Source organism: Neolamprologus multifasciatus, unplaced genomic scaffold (genome assembly GCF_963576455.1).
Source record: "Neolamprologus multifasciatus unplaced genomic scaffold, fNeoMul1.2 chr03_unloc_1, whole genome shotgun sequence".
In the NCBI taxonomy this organism is placed as follows: domain Eukaryota; kingdom Metazoa; phylum Chordata; class Actinopteri; order Cichliformes; family Cichlidae; genus Neolamprologus; species Neolamprologus multifasciatus.
The window spans coordinates 460,462-474,602 of record NW_028181971.1 but is presented as its reverse complement, the minus strand read 5'-3'; the positions used below and the strand labels follow the sequence as shown (position 1 = coordinate 474,602).

General features: G+C 40.0%; 1 protein-coding gene and 1 long non-coding RNA gene across 3 annotated transcripts in view; both read right to left on the bottom strand.

The window, feature by feature from the left end:
• LOC146490510 (NACHT, LRR and PYD domains-containing protein 3-like) overlaps positions 1-14,141 on the bottom strand; it is a 117,939-nt gene that overhangs the window by 46,681 nt on the left and 57,117 nt on the right. Inside the window, exon 1 of one of the 2 annotated variants that reach the window (XM_085153087.1) lies at positions 424-1,028. The exons of the other annotated variant lie outside the window; for it this stretch is intronic. The gene's annotated coding sequence lies outside the window, so the exon portion shown is untranslated. Of the gene's footprint in view, positions 1-423; positions 1,029-14,141 lie in introns of those variants that run through there. 2 annotated transcript variants of the gene reach the window in all.
• LOC146490512 (uncharacterized) lies at positions 9,458-13,822 on the bottom strand. Its single transcript, XR_014872713.1, has 2 exons — positions 10,782-13,822; positions 9,458-10,703 (listed from the first exon to the last, which is right to left on the bottom strand). It is a non-coding gene; the product is annotated as an uncharacterized LOC146490512 (long non-coding RNA).

The window sequence follows — 14,141 nt, the reverse complement described above, 5'->3', positions numbered from 1 at the left end:
CCGCAGTGAAAACATCCTTAAATATTGATGGTGTGTGTGAGAGTCTGTATTTACTTCTGATTATCTCTGTTTGCAGTGACCCTGAACTGAGCTGGAGCAGCTTCATGTTGTTTTGACGTCACTCAGTAAAACCTGAATGTCGGCTTCTGAAGAACAAACTGGTTTCATCTGTTTCCAGTTAAAGGGACGATCATTGTTCCACCAGTGATGTTGGAGCCAAAGTTTCATTCAGATCATTTTAAACTGTTTATCAAAGACAAATGTTTGAGTGCAGAGTTACTGACTGATAACCAGAGTGGATTCAGCCAATCATCAAATCATCTCATTTGTTTTATTTTATGTAAATACAAACGTCTCACTTCCTGATCTGCTCATAAAGTTCCTAAAGACAAACTGTTAAAGGAGGAAACAAAGCAAACTTACAGCTTCTTCACACACCAACAACAAGCTCCACAGCTGCACACTAAACACGGACACACAGGTGATTCCTGGAAGGAGGCGGGGCTTCACCTGAAGCAGGACAGGTGGAGACTTGATAAGAATTTTCCCCTTACAGGGAGGAGGCTGATCTTCAGATGAGTTCCTGTTAAATGTGACGAAACAAAGTTAAAAGTGGACTCAGTCTTGTCTGATTTCACTCTGTTTTTCACTGATCAGGTTGAAGTTTTATTAATGAAAATCAGCAGAGCTTGGTACTGATGGAAGAACCTCCTCTAATCGCTGTCATTCAGAGTGATCCAACCTGTTTGTGAATGCAGCTCACAGACTCTCTACATTTCCACACGACTTCACAGACTGATGGTGTTTTTCCTTCAAACAAACTTTACTGAGAACACTCAGTGACACTCATGGACGCTCCAACAGAGTGAAGATGGTGATCAGGATGAAGAAAACTTTAGAGAGCTCTCAGAGCTGCTCAGTGAGAGACTCTCTCTCCCTCTGTTACATATGGAACAGAGGGAGAGAGAGTCGGTGTGATGGACAACATCAGGTCCAAACATCACAGAAACAAACAAACTGTTAAAGGAGGAAACAAAGCAAACTTACAGTTTCTTCACACACCAACAACCAGCTCCACTGTCCCACTCTGATCCTGTCTCCTCCTCTTTTATTCTTGCTCTGAGCTCTTTTTGGGTGTGTGTTTCTGTCTCCGCCAATAGGAATGCATTGATACACTGTTGATAACGACACGAGAGCAGACGTGTTACAGAAAACAGAAAAATAACCTAATGTGGCGGGGCGTGGCCTGCGGTGCCGTGCAGAGGAGGCGGGCGCACCTGTACGGCATCCGCAATCACGCCCCGCCGACTTAAATATTGTACGGGGTCCTGTGGTGGTCGTTGTTGTTGTTATGTTGAGCTGGCAGCGGGAGAGCTGCAGCTCTATGAACATTGTGAACAGCAACCGTGAGGGAGTAATAAATCGCTGTCATTCAAAGTGATCCAACCACTTTTGTATGTGGCACTGAATCCGATACATATCTGATGTTTTAGAAAGCGACTGCTGTTTGAATGGTCGTGTTGCATTAAATCCGTCTTTTAGGTCACTGACACAAGCCAATTATCAGTGCCGGAGAACACATACCTCTGCACCGAGGTAGCAGCCACTGCTCCAAACAAGGCCATTGTTAAAGCACAGCCTCTATTTTTTCTCAGTGTCCTTCTTTCTCTAATTAATTTGTCAAAATACTGTCGGTTACGATGTGCAGAAATCGATAGACTCCTGCAACAACACCTACTAGCTCTGTATTTGCCATTTTTATTTCTGTAAACAGACTGCATTGTGTGTGACGTTTTCTTTTGCGCATGCGGCCGCTTTGAGGACCGTGAACCGTTCACACTGGAGCACGTTTGTTGTCACATTTTATTTGTAGTGTGAACAACCAGACAAAAAAAATCAGATTTGATCAAAAAATCAGAATTGAGCATTAAGACCTGCAGTGTGAACGTAGGTCAAGCCAGGCCTCTGGTCAAGGACCCAAACTTGAAGGACAAAAACCACCAGCAGGGGCAACTGGGTAACTTTTATCTTATATTATTGAAAGGTCTTTGTATTCCTAGGTAAAGGAGAGAGGCACAAGCAGGTGGTGTAAAATCTAGGAAAGTATTTTGCTGGTTGGTGAAAAGCTAGTGTGTTTATCCAGAGTGAGGGATTCTGACAGTCACAGTGATTCTGAAGTAAACATTCGTCCTATTGTGAGAGTGGAAGCAGAAGAACAATGAAAAGACAAAAATAACTGTAAGTGAACATCAAACAGGACAGCAGTCAGGTGAAGAACAGCTGCCACTCCTTAAACACACCAGCCTGATGAAGCTAAACATCACCAGCTGTTTGGGGGAAACTAAATCTACGGATTAAAAATACAAAGTGTAAAGTGAACACAAACTCTCAGATTATGGCAGCAACAATCAAAGTGATCATCACAGCACAACGACATGGAAACACTGAAAACTCCAAATGTATTTCTTAAATATGGACTCGGGTCACAGCCTCCATATTAAGACACTCAGGCTGAAGGATCAACAGACTAACCCAGGGGTGGGCAATCCCAGTCCACGAGGGCCGGTGTCCTGCAGGTTTTAGATCTCACCTTGGGTCAGCACACCTGAATCACATGATTAGTTCGTTACCAGGCCTCTGGAGAACTTCAGGACATGTTGAGGAGCTAATTTAGCCTTTAAATCAGCTGTGTTGGTTCAAGGACACGTCTAAAACCTGCAGGACACCAGCCCTCGTGGACTGGGATTGGGGACCCCTGCTTTAAATGGACTGACCAACTTGTTACCTGGGATGGTTTTAGAGGTCTGGACACTGTGTGAATCAATCGAAGCATTATCAGCTGAAATGCAACAAATCTCTGCTACACTTGATGTAACTGAACTCTGGCCTTGAGCACCAGTCCAACACAGCGCTTTACTAAACACTTTAAGGCTCATGTAGCCCCATTCTTTCAGATTGCACAGCTGCCTCCTGGTTTTTGTCACATATTGGTGTTTTGTTGCCCACAGATGTGCATCGTAGTATAGTTTTGGATTTGGACTCAGATACTAACAGACAGAAACAAAGAGAAACTGTCTTCTCTGAAGATGGTCTGCCTGGACTCGTGATGACACCAGAAGGTGAAGCACACACGATGCATTCACTGACACACTTTGAGTTTGAGAGAACTGCACACAGATTCACTGTTTTGGAAACTAGAAAAACGTTGTTGTCATGAACTGGCTGTGTATGCAGGCAGGATAGGACCCAAATGCAGACTCATAGGTAGGACGTTAACAGCTTTATTTGCTGAATGGAAAAAGTAATACTAAACTAAACTCACAGAGAAACACACAAAGAATAACACAGCCTTTAGAAACAAGGATGAACACAACAGACAGAAGCAAACAGAGAGCTTCAATACACAATGATGAGGGAACAGAAAACACACAGGGAACACAGCTGAGGCCAATTAGACACAACGAGACCAGGGAAACAAGATGAAACACACTGAACGAGAATGCAAGACTTTCACAATAAAACAGGAAACAAAGAAACACAATACTGACAAGTGAGCTTGACAGGGGAGTGGAGGAAAGGCAAACGAGAGGGAGCGAGGGAGCACAAGAAAGAGGAGACAAGAGAGACACGACGGGCTGGGGAAACAGAATGGAACAGAAGGACTCACACAAACACACATTAACACAAACACACATTAACACAAACACACATTAACACAGACACACACACAGATACACAGAGGGCATCTAATAATCAAGGAACTAAACAGGACATATAAGAAACACAAAACAGCATAACTAAGACTGTAAATGAACCAGAACATAAACCATAATACAAAATATCACCAACACACAGAAACCCACAGTGTTGGGTCAAAAGGACCCAGAACCATCACAGTTCTTTTCTTTGCTCTTCACTGTTTGAGTGCAGACAGACTCCACATTAAACTATGACAGCATCGTCCCTGCTGCTGCTGTCAGACCTGTTATTCACTCACTGCTCGCCAGTGTTTCTAATGAGTTTTACTCATCCATGAGAGTTTAAAGCTTGCACTTACAAGCAATGTTTCCTCTAATTTTTCACGTGTCTGAGCGAACACACAAACTCCCTGAGCGATCCACTGTGAGCGACAGCAGACGTGTGCACTGTGGTCACGACAGCGTCGAATCCATCCAAGTTACATGTTTATTAAAATAATCAATTTACAGCATTTACATTTATGTTAGACTACTTTTAATTAACTGATTTAGCCCACTTACAAGAAAATTTAAAAAAGAAATCTTGTTCATGACCTGTGTAGCATGTCAACACTATTTTAAGGAAAACTAACTTGAACTCCAATTTTGAAAACACAACTTTCTTTTTTTTTTTATAAAGCTCTGACTTGTATTATGAGTCTGTGGTCTGGGAGAGAGTCTGTAACTCTGTCTGCAAAATACAGTAAATAATGACCAATGTTGGGCAATTAATTATATAGTTACTTCTTCAAAAAAGTAACTAAGTTATGCAAACAACAAAGGTTTTTGCAGCTGTTTACCTAAAAATGCAGCTAAGGCGTTTTTAAATAAACATTTCAAACTATTTACAGAACAATCAGCTGTTCTGCATCAAATTTGATGCCACACAAATTATTTGTGTCACTCCAAAAAATAATTTCTGTCCACTATGAGATGAAGGAGAACAACAGCCTGATACCTGCAGGCCTGACAGCAGCAGATGTATCACTGCTGTAACACCTGTAACACTCAGCAGTCGCCTCATTGTTCTGACACACACAACACTATTGACTACACTACACACTAACTACACACTAACTACACACTAACTACACAAGATTTGCTCTAAACGTCTCAAATCTCTCACATCTCAAAACACCGCTGTTACTCCGTTTCTTAACAACTAAATGACATGTTTTGATTGGTCGACATGGTACATTTTTCGACCAATAGGAAAGGGTGGGGATTTTTGGTGTTGTTTTTGCTCACAGGCTTTTGAGCGTTTTCCTTATAAAACGTCGTTTTTACCGTTTCTTCCTGCAGTAAATATAAACAACGACAGTATTCAGGAAGAAAACCAAACATTGCAGATATTTTATCATAACTCTGGTTTTACGTGGCCGATCAACACAATTTAAAAACTGGTATAAAGTCCACACTTTGTCCGTCAGTTGTTCCGTCTGTCCTGCTCACATCTCCAATGGTTGTACACGTTGTCATTAACGTGGCTTCACTCCACATCAGCCGCTTTGCTAAAACACCGGCACATATTTACTTTAATTTCAATTCAGGTTAGAATTCTTTTTGTGTGCAACACAGATTTTCTCTGCGCAGAGACCGCGCTAACAGTGCGCAATTGTGGGAACATTGCTTACAAGGTGACTATCAATAAAATGAGTGTGCTTCACTGTCAGGGCTGCAATGATTCAACCAGTAGGTCGAATGACTTGATAATAAAAATATTTGTTTGATGCTTTGCATTGAGGTGCATTGTTGAATTTGCAGGGACACAATAACCACAGATCAACTGTTCAAACCACTACAGTAGGGAGCCATGTTTGAATAATAAACTAATAATAATACTAATACTACTAATAATAATAATGTTAATTTAAGTAATTGTTTTTGACTGAACATCACATATAATGTAAGAAGCAGTAAATTCAGGTTAAGTGCATTATCAGCATTTGGAGGAGCTCCTTATCCTTCTCTTTACTGCTCACCTCTGACAAAGTGTTCACACAGTTTGCTAGCCTCTTTCAGCCTGCTAGCTATGCTAACAAGTCTACTACACACACTTGACTCGGTCACATGACAGACAGCAGAGATAGCTGCTCTGCTAGCTAAGCTAACTCATGTTAAAGGTCAAAGAAATGAGGCGATGCTGCTGGGAGTTATGTCACAGACTAGCAGAATTTAGTTATTCAGCATAATATTTAATCCTTATTATCTGCTCCTCTCACCTCTGTTTACATCTGAAAACAAGAAAATTTAGCCAACAGTTTATTAGCTTTGGTGAAATTATAAACAGGTATCAGCGCGGTCACCTATACTGTCCTTTAATGCTAGAGCAGCAGGAACACCAGTTAATCTAAAATCTCCTTTTCTCTCTAAAAAAGTGACAGCAGACTGAGTCAAAGACAGAAACCTTATTTAAACACCAAATATTCACTTCCTGATCCAGGATTCAAAGAGGACGTTGAACTTACTCAGCTTCTTCTTCTCATGAACGTCTTCACTCTGCAGCTCTCTGCTGTCTGGACCAGATCTGTGTAGAAACAGAGAAAATCCTCTGCTTCTTCTCCGTCAGCAGTCGTCTGTGTCTGCAGACTGCGTCAGATTAAACACTTCACACCAGCAAAGAGTCTGAAGCTCACAGGTCAAAGGTCAGCTGCTGCACCTTTTGTGATATTAATTTGATCAATAATTAACCTGCAGCAGGTTTCTGCTCCAACTCCAACACACAGAAAACAACCCTGAGAACAAATCAGATGATGTGTGGGTGTGTCTGCAGGCTTCAATAGATGAGCATTAAACACTCAGCAAAGAGGCTGAAGCTCACAGGTCAAAGGTCAGCTGCCACACTGCATATAACAATTCACTTTTGAACAGTAGATAGCCTGTAGGCGTCTCTGCAGTGATAAACAGTTTACACATTAAACACTGAACCATAAAAGAAGCTTAAGCTGCAGCTCACAGTTCAAAGCTCAGCTGCTGCACCCAGTTATGAGTTTAAATAAATCATTAATCATGATCTTTTCCCTCTCAGCACTTTAACTTGGCCTTGGGGTGTTTGGACTGAGCTACACTGTATGTTTCAAATGTTGTTAGGGCTGGGCAATATGGCCTAAAATCCATATCGCGTTATAATTTAAAGCACGTGCGGTAACGATATATATCATGATATATTCTTTTCTTCTGTATAACGTATTTTCCACACTATAAGGCTTAAAATCCTTTAATTTTCTCAAAAATCAAGAGTGTGGCTTATGTATGATTTCTAGATGTACTTACTGACCTTGAACCGATTTGGGCAGAAATCTGTTAAAAAATCTTTTAGTACAACTTTGGTAAGCTGCATTGCTTGATGGATTGTCAGAGTATTACGGCTGCCGTGGTGAGGAGCTTCACGGAGTAATCTGGGTCCAAAACTCCGTCAGCTTCAGGTCCCAAAGTCAAACGAACACTGAGAGTTAAAAACGGTCTAAATTCTTTCATCTTTAATAAAATCATCAGCGTTGCTGCTTTATCGGGTGTAACAATTAAGTTTAACATCCATGAAAACAGAATTTATTAAATTTAACGGAGTTAGAAGTTAACAGGAAGTTAGCTTGCTAGTCTCCACCTAAACATTTCATAGCATGTTCTGACTGAGAGATTTCTGAAACTAATTCAAACGTACAGCTCTGCTGTCACTTCAACATAAATGAAGACAGAAAACTAAACAGCAGTCGCGTTTGCAGGGTTACTGAAGTTGGACTACCTGGTATATAATGTTGTGCTATGTGATTGCTAGCGACACAACTATGTTAGCATAACATTAGCACAGTGAAGCTGGAGGATGAACGCCAACTTTTTTTTCCACTCGATAAAAGTTAACGTGAGGGATTCTGGTGGTCAGGGACAAATGCAATCGCATAGCAGGATGCTGTACACGGGCCAAACTTCAGTCAGGAGAACAACTGAGATTATTCATCCACAATGCGAGGTGAGTTATTAATATGCTGCAACAACATGGGAATAGAGCAGGTGCGAGAGAATTTAACATTAATGAATCAATGTTACGGAAGTGGAGGAAGCGCAGTTTTTGGCTTTCCCCGTATTTCAAAAGTGCTTCATCTCTTTGCTATGACTGTCGCCCGCCATAATTGCAGATGATAATTATTGTAGCCGCTGCGACGCTTTTGACCAAAAAAGGCCCATGTTGATGACATCATCAACATGCGCAAACGCGATAGATAGTTAGATAGATACGCTGTGTCCCATTTCAGGGTCTGCACACTTGAAGTACGCATTTTAAGTGTGGTTACGTCACCGCCACGCGACGATGGCTGTCCCAATTCGAAGTGTACTTGAAATGCATACTCCAAATGCGCCGTCGATTTCCCCAAATATCAAGCGTGGTCCGGTGCACGCTTCGTGGTCCCATATATCCCACAATTCATAGCGCGGCGGTGGGTGTGGATAATTTTGCCGCAAAATACGGCAGAAGGGAGCGGCCGAAAAGTGAACTGTCAAAAGTAAGTACTGAATATGACATCACTTATTCATGTGCGAATGTTTAATAACGAAGAACATTAAAACATTGCTGTTGGCCACATGTCGGCAAAGTTATGTGACACTAGTGGTGTTTGTACTTTCAGCATTAACTTGGTTTTAAAGCCTCTACTTCTAAATATACATATAGTCGATCTTAATCTTACAGAGAATCTGATGATTTTATGGATAATTAAAGTTAGTCATATATCCACAAACACAACAAGCTGAAAGTCAGTGATATATATATATATATATATATATATATATATATATATATATATATATATATATATATATATATATATATATCATAATAATCTGACAATACTATAATATTGGCCATATTATATTTACATTACCATAGTGAGATGACTTTAGTCTCATGAACAACATTAACTAATTGTTATTTACTAGCTAATCTTAAATGACTGTTCAGTACAGAAATGAAGCCCAACAATCATGTTTTACGGTCCTGTGGTCTCAGCTTCAGATACTCAACTAATCAAAGTGATGTCATGACAAAAATGATTGACCAACAAAACATTTTTCTCCTTCATTTCTGTCAAACAAAGCTGTATGTAACGTGTCTTGCGGTTAGTATCATGGTTGCTAGGCAACCTGAACAGCGCGACGAAGCATGTACCGTCCCATTTCACAAGCCTCTCACTTCCGCACTTCTCGTACTTATAGTACGCACCGTACGTAGTACCCGTAGTGCGCGTACTTCAAGCGTGCAGACCCTGAAATGGGACACAGCCATAGTTACACTTCACATTCCTGCAGTCACATCAAAAAGCTTCACTTTGGTCCAACATCTACATGTTAACATGAAACACAGAGAGACTCAGAACATCTGGAACATCTGCACTTTGACCCAAACTGTTATAGCCAGGATATTTTCTACATATTTCTTATGTTGGACCTGTTTAAACTGTAAACGACCTGTAATCATCTGTAAATGGTGTGAGGCACACTGAGGCCACCTACAGGGCAGCTGGAGAACAGCAGGGATCTGAAATCATATGAGATGTTAGTGAGTGAGAAGAACAAACGGATTTAAGATGGCTCGAAGTGATCAAAGTTGATCTAAAACAGAAGATAAATCCATTGATTCTTTGTAAAGTTCATCTGCTGCTCACATGAATCCATAAAAGATTTATTTCACTGAATGTTTCTTCAAAGCTCATTTCAACCTGTTGAAGTCATGAATGAAAGTGCAGACTGAGAGTGGATCACATGATGTTTAAGGTGTGTCATGTGACATGTTCAGTATTGTCACACATGTCTAGATTGTCCCTGATATCATAACTGCTCAAACACTGATGATTATATTTGAAGAATTATTACTGATGGCAGCAAAGTTTGAATGGAGCTCTCTGTCTGTGCTGATTTGTCGCCCTCTGGAGGTCAAAGCACAAACTGCATGATGTCACTGTAACCACCACAGTGACAGGAAGTGTTTTTAAATGATGAAATATGTCAGTGATGCTGATAGTGTGTTCATCACAGATGTTCAGGCTTCATGGTGACATAATTCAAAGTGAAAGCAGAGAAACTGGAATGAATCAGGTGTTTGTGCTGATTATTCCAAATAAAGCTGTTTTCCATTTGAGATGAAATGACTTTCTGTCCTGATATATAATAAAGATGTTAGTTGTTTTTGAGCCCCTGTATTAAAAGTAGATCCAGTTTAAAGTCAGCTTGAGTTTGATGTCTTTATGTCAAAGCTGCTCATGATGTTGAGCTGCTGATGGAATAAAAACAGTGAAAAATCTCCTCAATATAAAAGCATGTAGTCCAGACTTAAATGTAGCCTATTGTTAGCTGAGGTCCACACACAGTGTTTGACAGTGTAAACTGTGTGAAAGGGCTGCTGGTGGAGCTCACTAGGATGAGCAGGTGACCATGTGCCACGAGGTGGAGAGCAGCTGGCCTGGTTTGATTCTGACCACGCCCCCTTTCTCTTTCCGTCTGCTTTGCTGTCACTTATCTTCACTGCTCTGTCCAATAAAGCTGAAAAAGGCCCCAAATCAAAGAAATCTGCCTGCAGCCTCTGAAATGTCTTCTGTTTCCTTCCCGACGGCTTTTTCACCGTCAGCCCATCAGACAGTCCAGCAGCATTTATGATGATGTCATGATGTTGAAGAGACTGCTATGGTGGCCTCCCATGACCCCCAGCCTCATCTACACTGAGATGCAGACATTTGAAAACATTCAGCAGACAACTGAATAATAGTCCAACACAACAGTCTGTGTACAGACACACACTGACCTTTCATATAGTCAAAGGAGTCAATCAAACACAGCTAGTTGAGTCATTTCTCTGTGAGTCTAAAGTGAATCTAGTATTTGAAAGTCCACTTCCTGTATTTGTTGTTGGAGACTTCTTCAGCTTCTTCTCAAGGACATCAGCTGCTTGTTTGGCAGCAGAGGCAGTTAAGAAGCTTCCTGAAAAACACTGAACAGTGAGTTCACTGTGGCATATGACAAATTCAGCTTTCTATGTGCAAATGTGTCTGTGTCAACCTTTCAAATGCTGTTGAATCCAAAACATCAGCGGCTCCTTGGCTGCTCACTTCATGCACTTCTGTCTTTGTGACAGTCCAATGACATCACAGCTGCTTCCACCCCCAGTGTCTCAGGACTGGACACCTTTAAACATGTCGAGGATCAAACAGCCGTCCAGCTAAACACACATGAAACTATCAAAGCTGACAATCATTCCAATAACATCTAATGGTTCATATATATAGACACAGCACTACAAGGAAATGGCTCTCAGCATCTGGCTGTGGTAACAAATGAGTCCCTGTTTGTGTTCAGATTGTGTGCATGTTTTAGACGAGTGTCACATGTAGAAACACAACAATCCCACAATGACACAAAGATTGGTTTGACACAACTGTGCAGCTGTAAGTTGTTTCTAATGATTCATTGAAGCTCTTCTAACATTCTGGAGACGATCAGTACATGAATCTGTTCAACACGACAACAATTTGACTTCAATGTGAACGTTTGCCATTAAATAACCTTCTTCATCCAGCTGACAGCATCCTTCATCCTATGATATTAACAGTTCCTCCTGTTGATGACAAACCTCTGACATGATCTGCTTGAGGAGCTTTTTCATGTGAAGCTCTCTGAGCTCAGGGCTAAGCTGCTGTGTTTCATCTTTAAGAGCTGCTGCCTCCTCGCCGGACTTGTTCTTCTTCTCCTAATGACACCATTTCTGCTTCATATCTTTCACTGGGCCTAAAACAGATGAAGAGTAGATCTGCTGCTGTTCACTGTTTGTGTCAATATGGAGAAATATGAACAGACAAACACAGCACACACTGTAAAAACTGTGATTTGGGTTCATTAGTATCTAATAGGAAAGTAATACTCAGTAAAAACATGTATGTGTTGTTTTAATTAAATCTAAGCAAAATTAAACATTTTTGAGATGTTCAGTTATTTAAATTTACACAATTTTGTTTGGGGTAAATTAAGCAATAGTTTGTTGAGCAGATTTAACAAAAATGTATGAGTACCGTGAAAAATGAAGAAATCTAATAGATTTAACTGATGAAAGCATTTTCATTTCAATCATTCTACACTTCCGCCTGTAGTCCGTTGTGCCACGTGCAGGACACACACGCTTCAGCAGTGGATGATCTCCATTTTGTCCGAGGTAAGATTATCTTCATTTGTACGAATATACGGCACGTTTTAAACAGTAACGTGTAGCAGTTTAGAGTAAAAGTTCTAAACAGTCTGATACGTCAAAATTAGATTAATAATGACCGCTGTAATGACAGTATCGTATTTTTACACAAAATGGCATGAAGTGGACTGCTAGCATAAGGTCACTTTCCAAGCCTTCAGCTGTGTTACTTCAGAGCTTTGACTAACCACGTTTACCATATTAAAAAAATATATCAATGATGTATTTCGATGGGCTGTAGCCTCCCTCATTTACTTTTAACATTTTATGAAAAAGTTTTGCACTCAGCAGTGATGTAGTTAAAATCATTTGTGCAGGATTTTGTCAGTCACAGTTTTTCAAAGCTTTTGTCTCCACGCAGTTTTTCAGTTGTGGTAATGAAGCTAAAGTGGCTCAGTCCAGCAAAATAACTGGTTTTCATTTTCATGCTGTCGGAGCCCCGTGACTTTAGTGCAGGCACAGCTCACATAGAGGGATGATGCAAGTTTCCAGTTAAACTTGGTCGTGTATCAGTGAGACCCACGCTCAGTCACGATGTTTCTGTAGAACGATCTTCAAGACAAAGGTACACTCAGGAAGTAATATAGTAATACGTGTTTAATCTGACATAAGTCTTTCATCATTTCTATGTTTAACACCCGATGGTGTTTGGATACAGAGATGACCTTGTGTAGATTAAAAGGACATCTTTTCAAATATGGGAAGATATATACAGTATATAAATACACAAATAGTGTTATTTCATGTCATGATCTGTCACCATATCGGTACAGAAAATAGAGTCTATCCCCTTTTTAATCTAATAAAGAGTTTCATTGTTTTATATGTGAACCTCACCTTTAAAAATTTAAGTATTAATTCAAATTTGTCTTTAACAATTTGTGTGTGTTTTTACTTTGGAGAGTGCGATTGTTATTAATGTTGTGTTCTTTTCAGTTGTTGGAAGATCCCTCAACTTAAAGTCAGCTGATCAGTATGCAGACTATGCATTTTGAATAGGTTGTGATGGATGATTGTATTAAATTAAACTACTAGTTTTGAAATTGAAGCAGCAGAAAATGACCAAGTTGACCCTACTTAATCTAACGTAACTCTGCCCTTTTACATTTTATTCTAGGTTGAACGAGATAGAGCTCCATGTAATCACTGATGACCAAATGGAGAAGTTGGTTCTTCCATCAGGATCCCACCAACAGTAGAGGAGCTGCAAAGTGTTGTGAAGGATACCTTTGGGATTTCAAACGACTTCAGTCTTCAGTATTTTAAACCAAAATTTCAGGACTACTGTGAAGGTTGTTGGCATCACCCTGGTCATCCTGCCAGTTTTCGGCAGCCCCTCTGATCAACTGTCAACTGACTATGACTCATCATCCAATCCAGTTGTGTCCAATGCAGACTCTGCTGCAACCACATCTTCTCAGGACACCATTATTCTCAAAAGGCAGAAGTTCACAGAAGGTTGTGAGCCGAAGCTGTTCCCCACAGTCTGCATATGAAACTGAAATGTACCTGGAAAGAGCCACCGAGGAGTATAGAAAGAGTGGAAATCTTCTGCCCACCTCCAAAGTAAAGACTGACATTCTCGAGAAGTTGGCTGAAACTGTATTTTCAATTATGGCCTATTCTTCCTATTATTTTGGGGCGAGCACTAGTGAAGAATTTCAGTGCATACAATCTAAATTAATCAGAACAATGTTATATTATAAATTTTGTATATGTTTTATATTCCACAATAAAAACAATTACTGTTTGAATGTTGTCTTTGTGAAATTGATTCATTTTACTCAGAAAAGAAGTTAATTTGATTTTCTCTTACTATTCAGTCATTAATTATAAAGTTTAATTGGAAAATTAGTGAATCCAATTTGAATTTTAATTAGAAACAAAAAGTTTTAATTTTTTTGTAATGGATATTTTCGTCATTTTTTACTAAATTTTACATAAATCACTTGAAATTAAAATCTACTCAAGTAAATTAAGTGTCACTTTGTTGCCATGGGTTTTTTAAGTAACCTCTAGTCACAGTTTTTACAGCACATACAGAGAAATGTAGACAGGATGTGCAGCCAGTGCAGTAAATGGTCTAACTATCAGCTCTTTAGAAAATGATCCTGATGAACATGAAACTAACATCCAATGAGAAACACAGCTTCCTTGTTTCATGTCCAATAACAATCAAT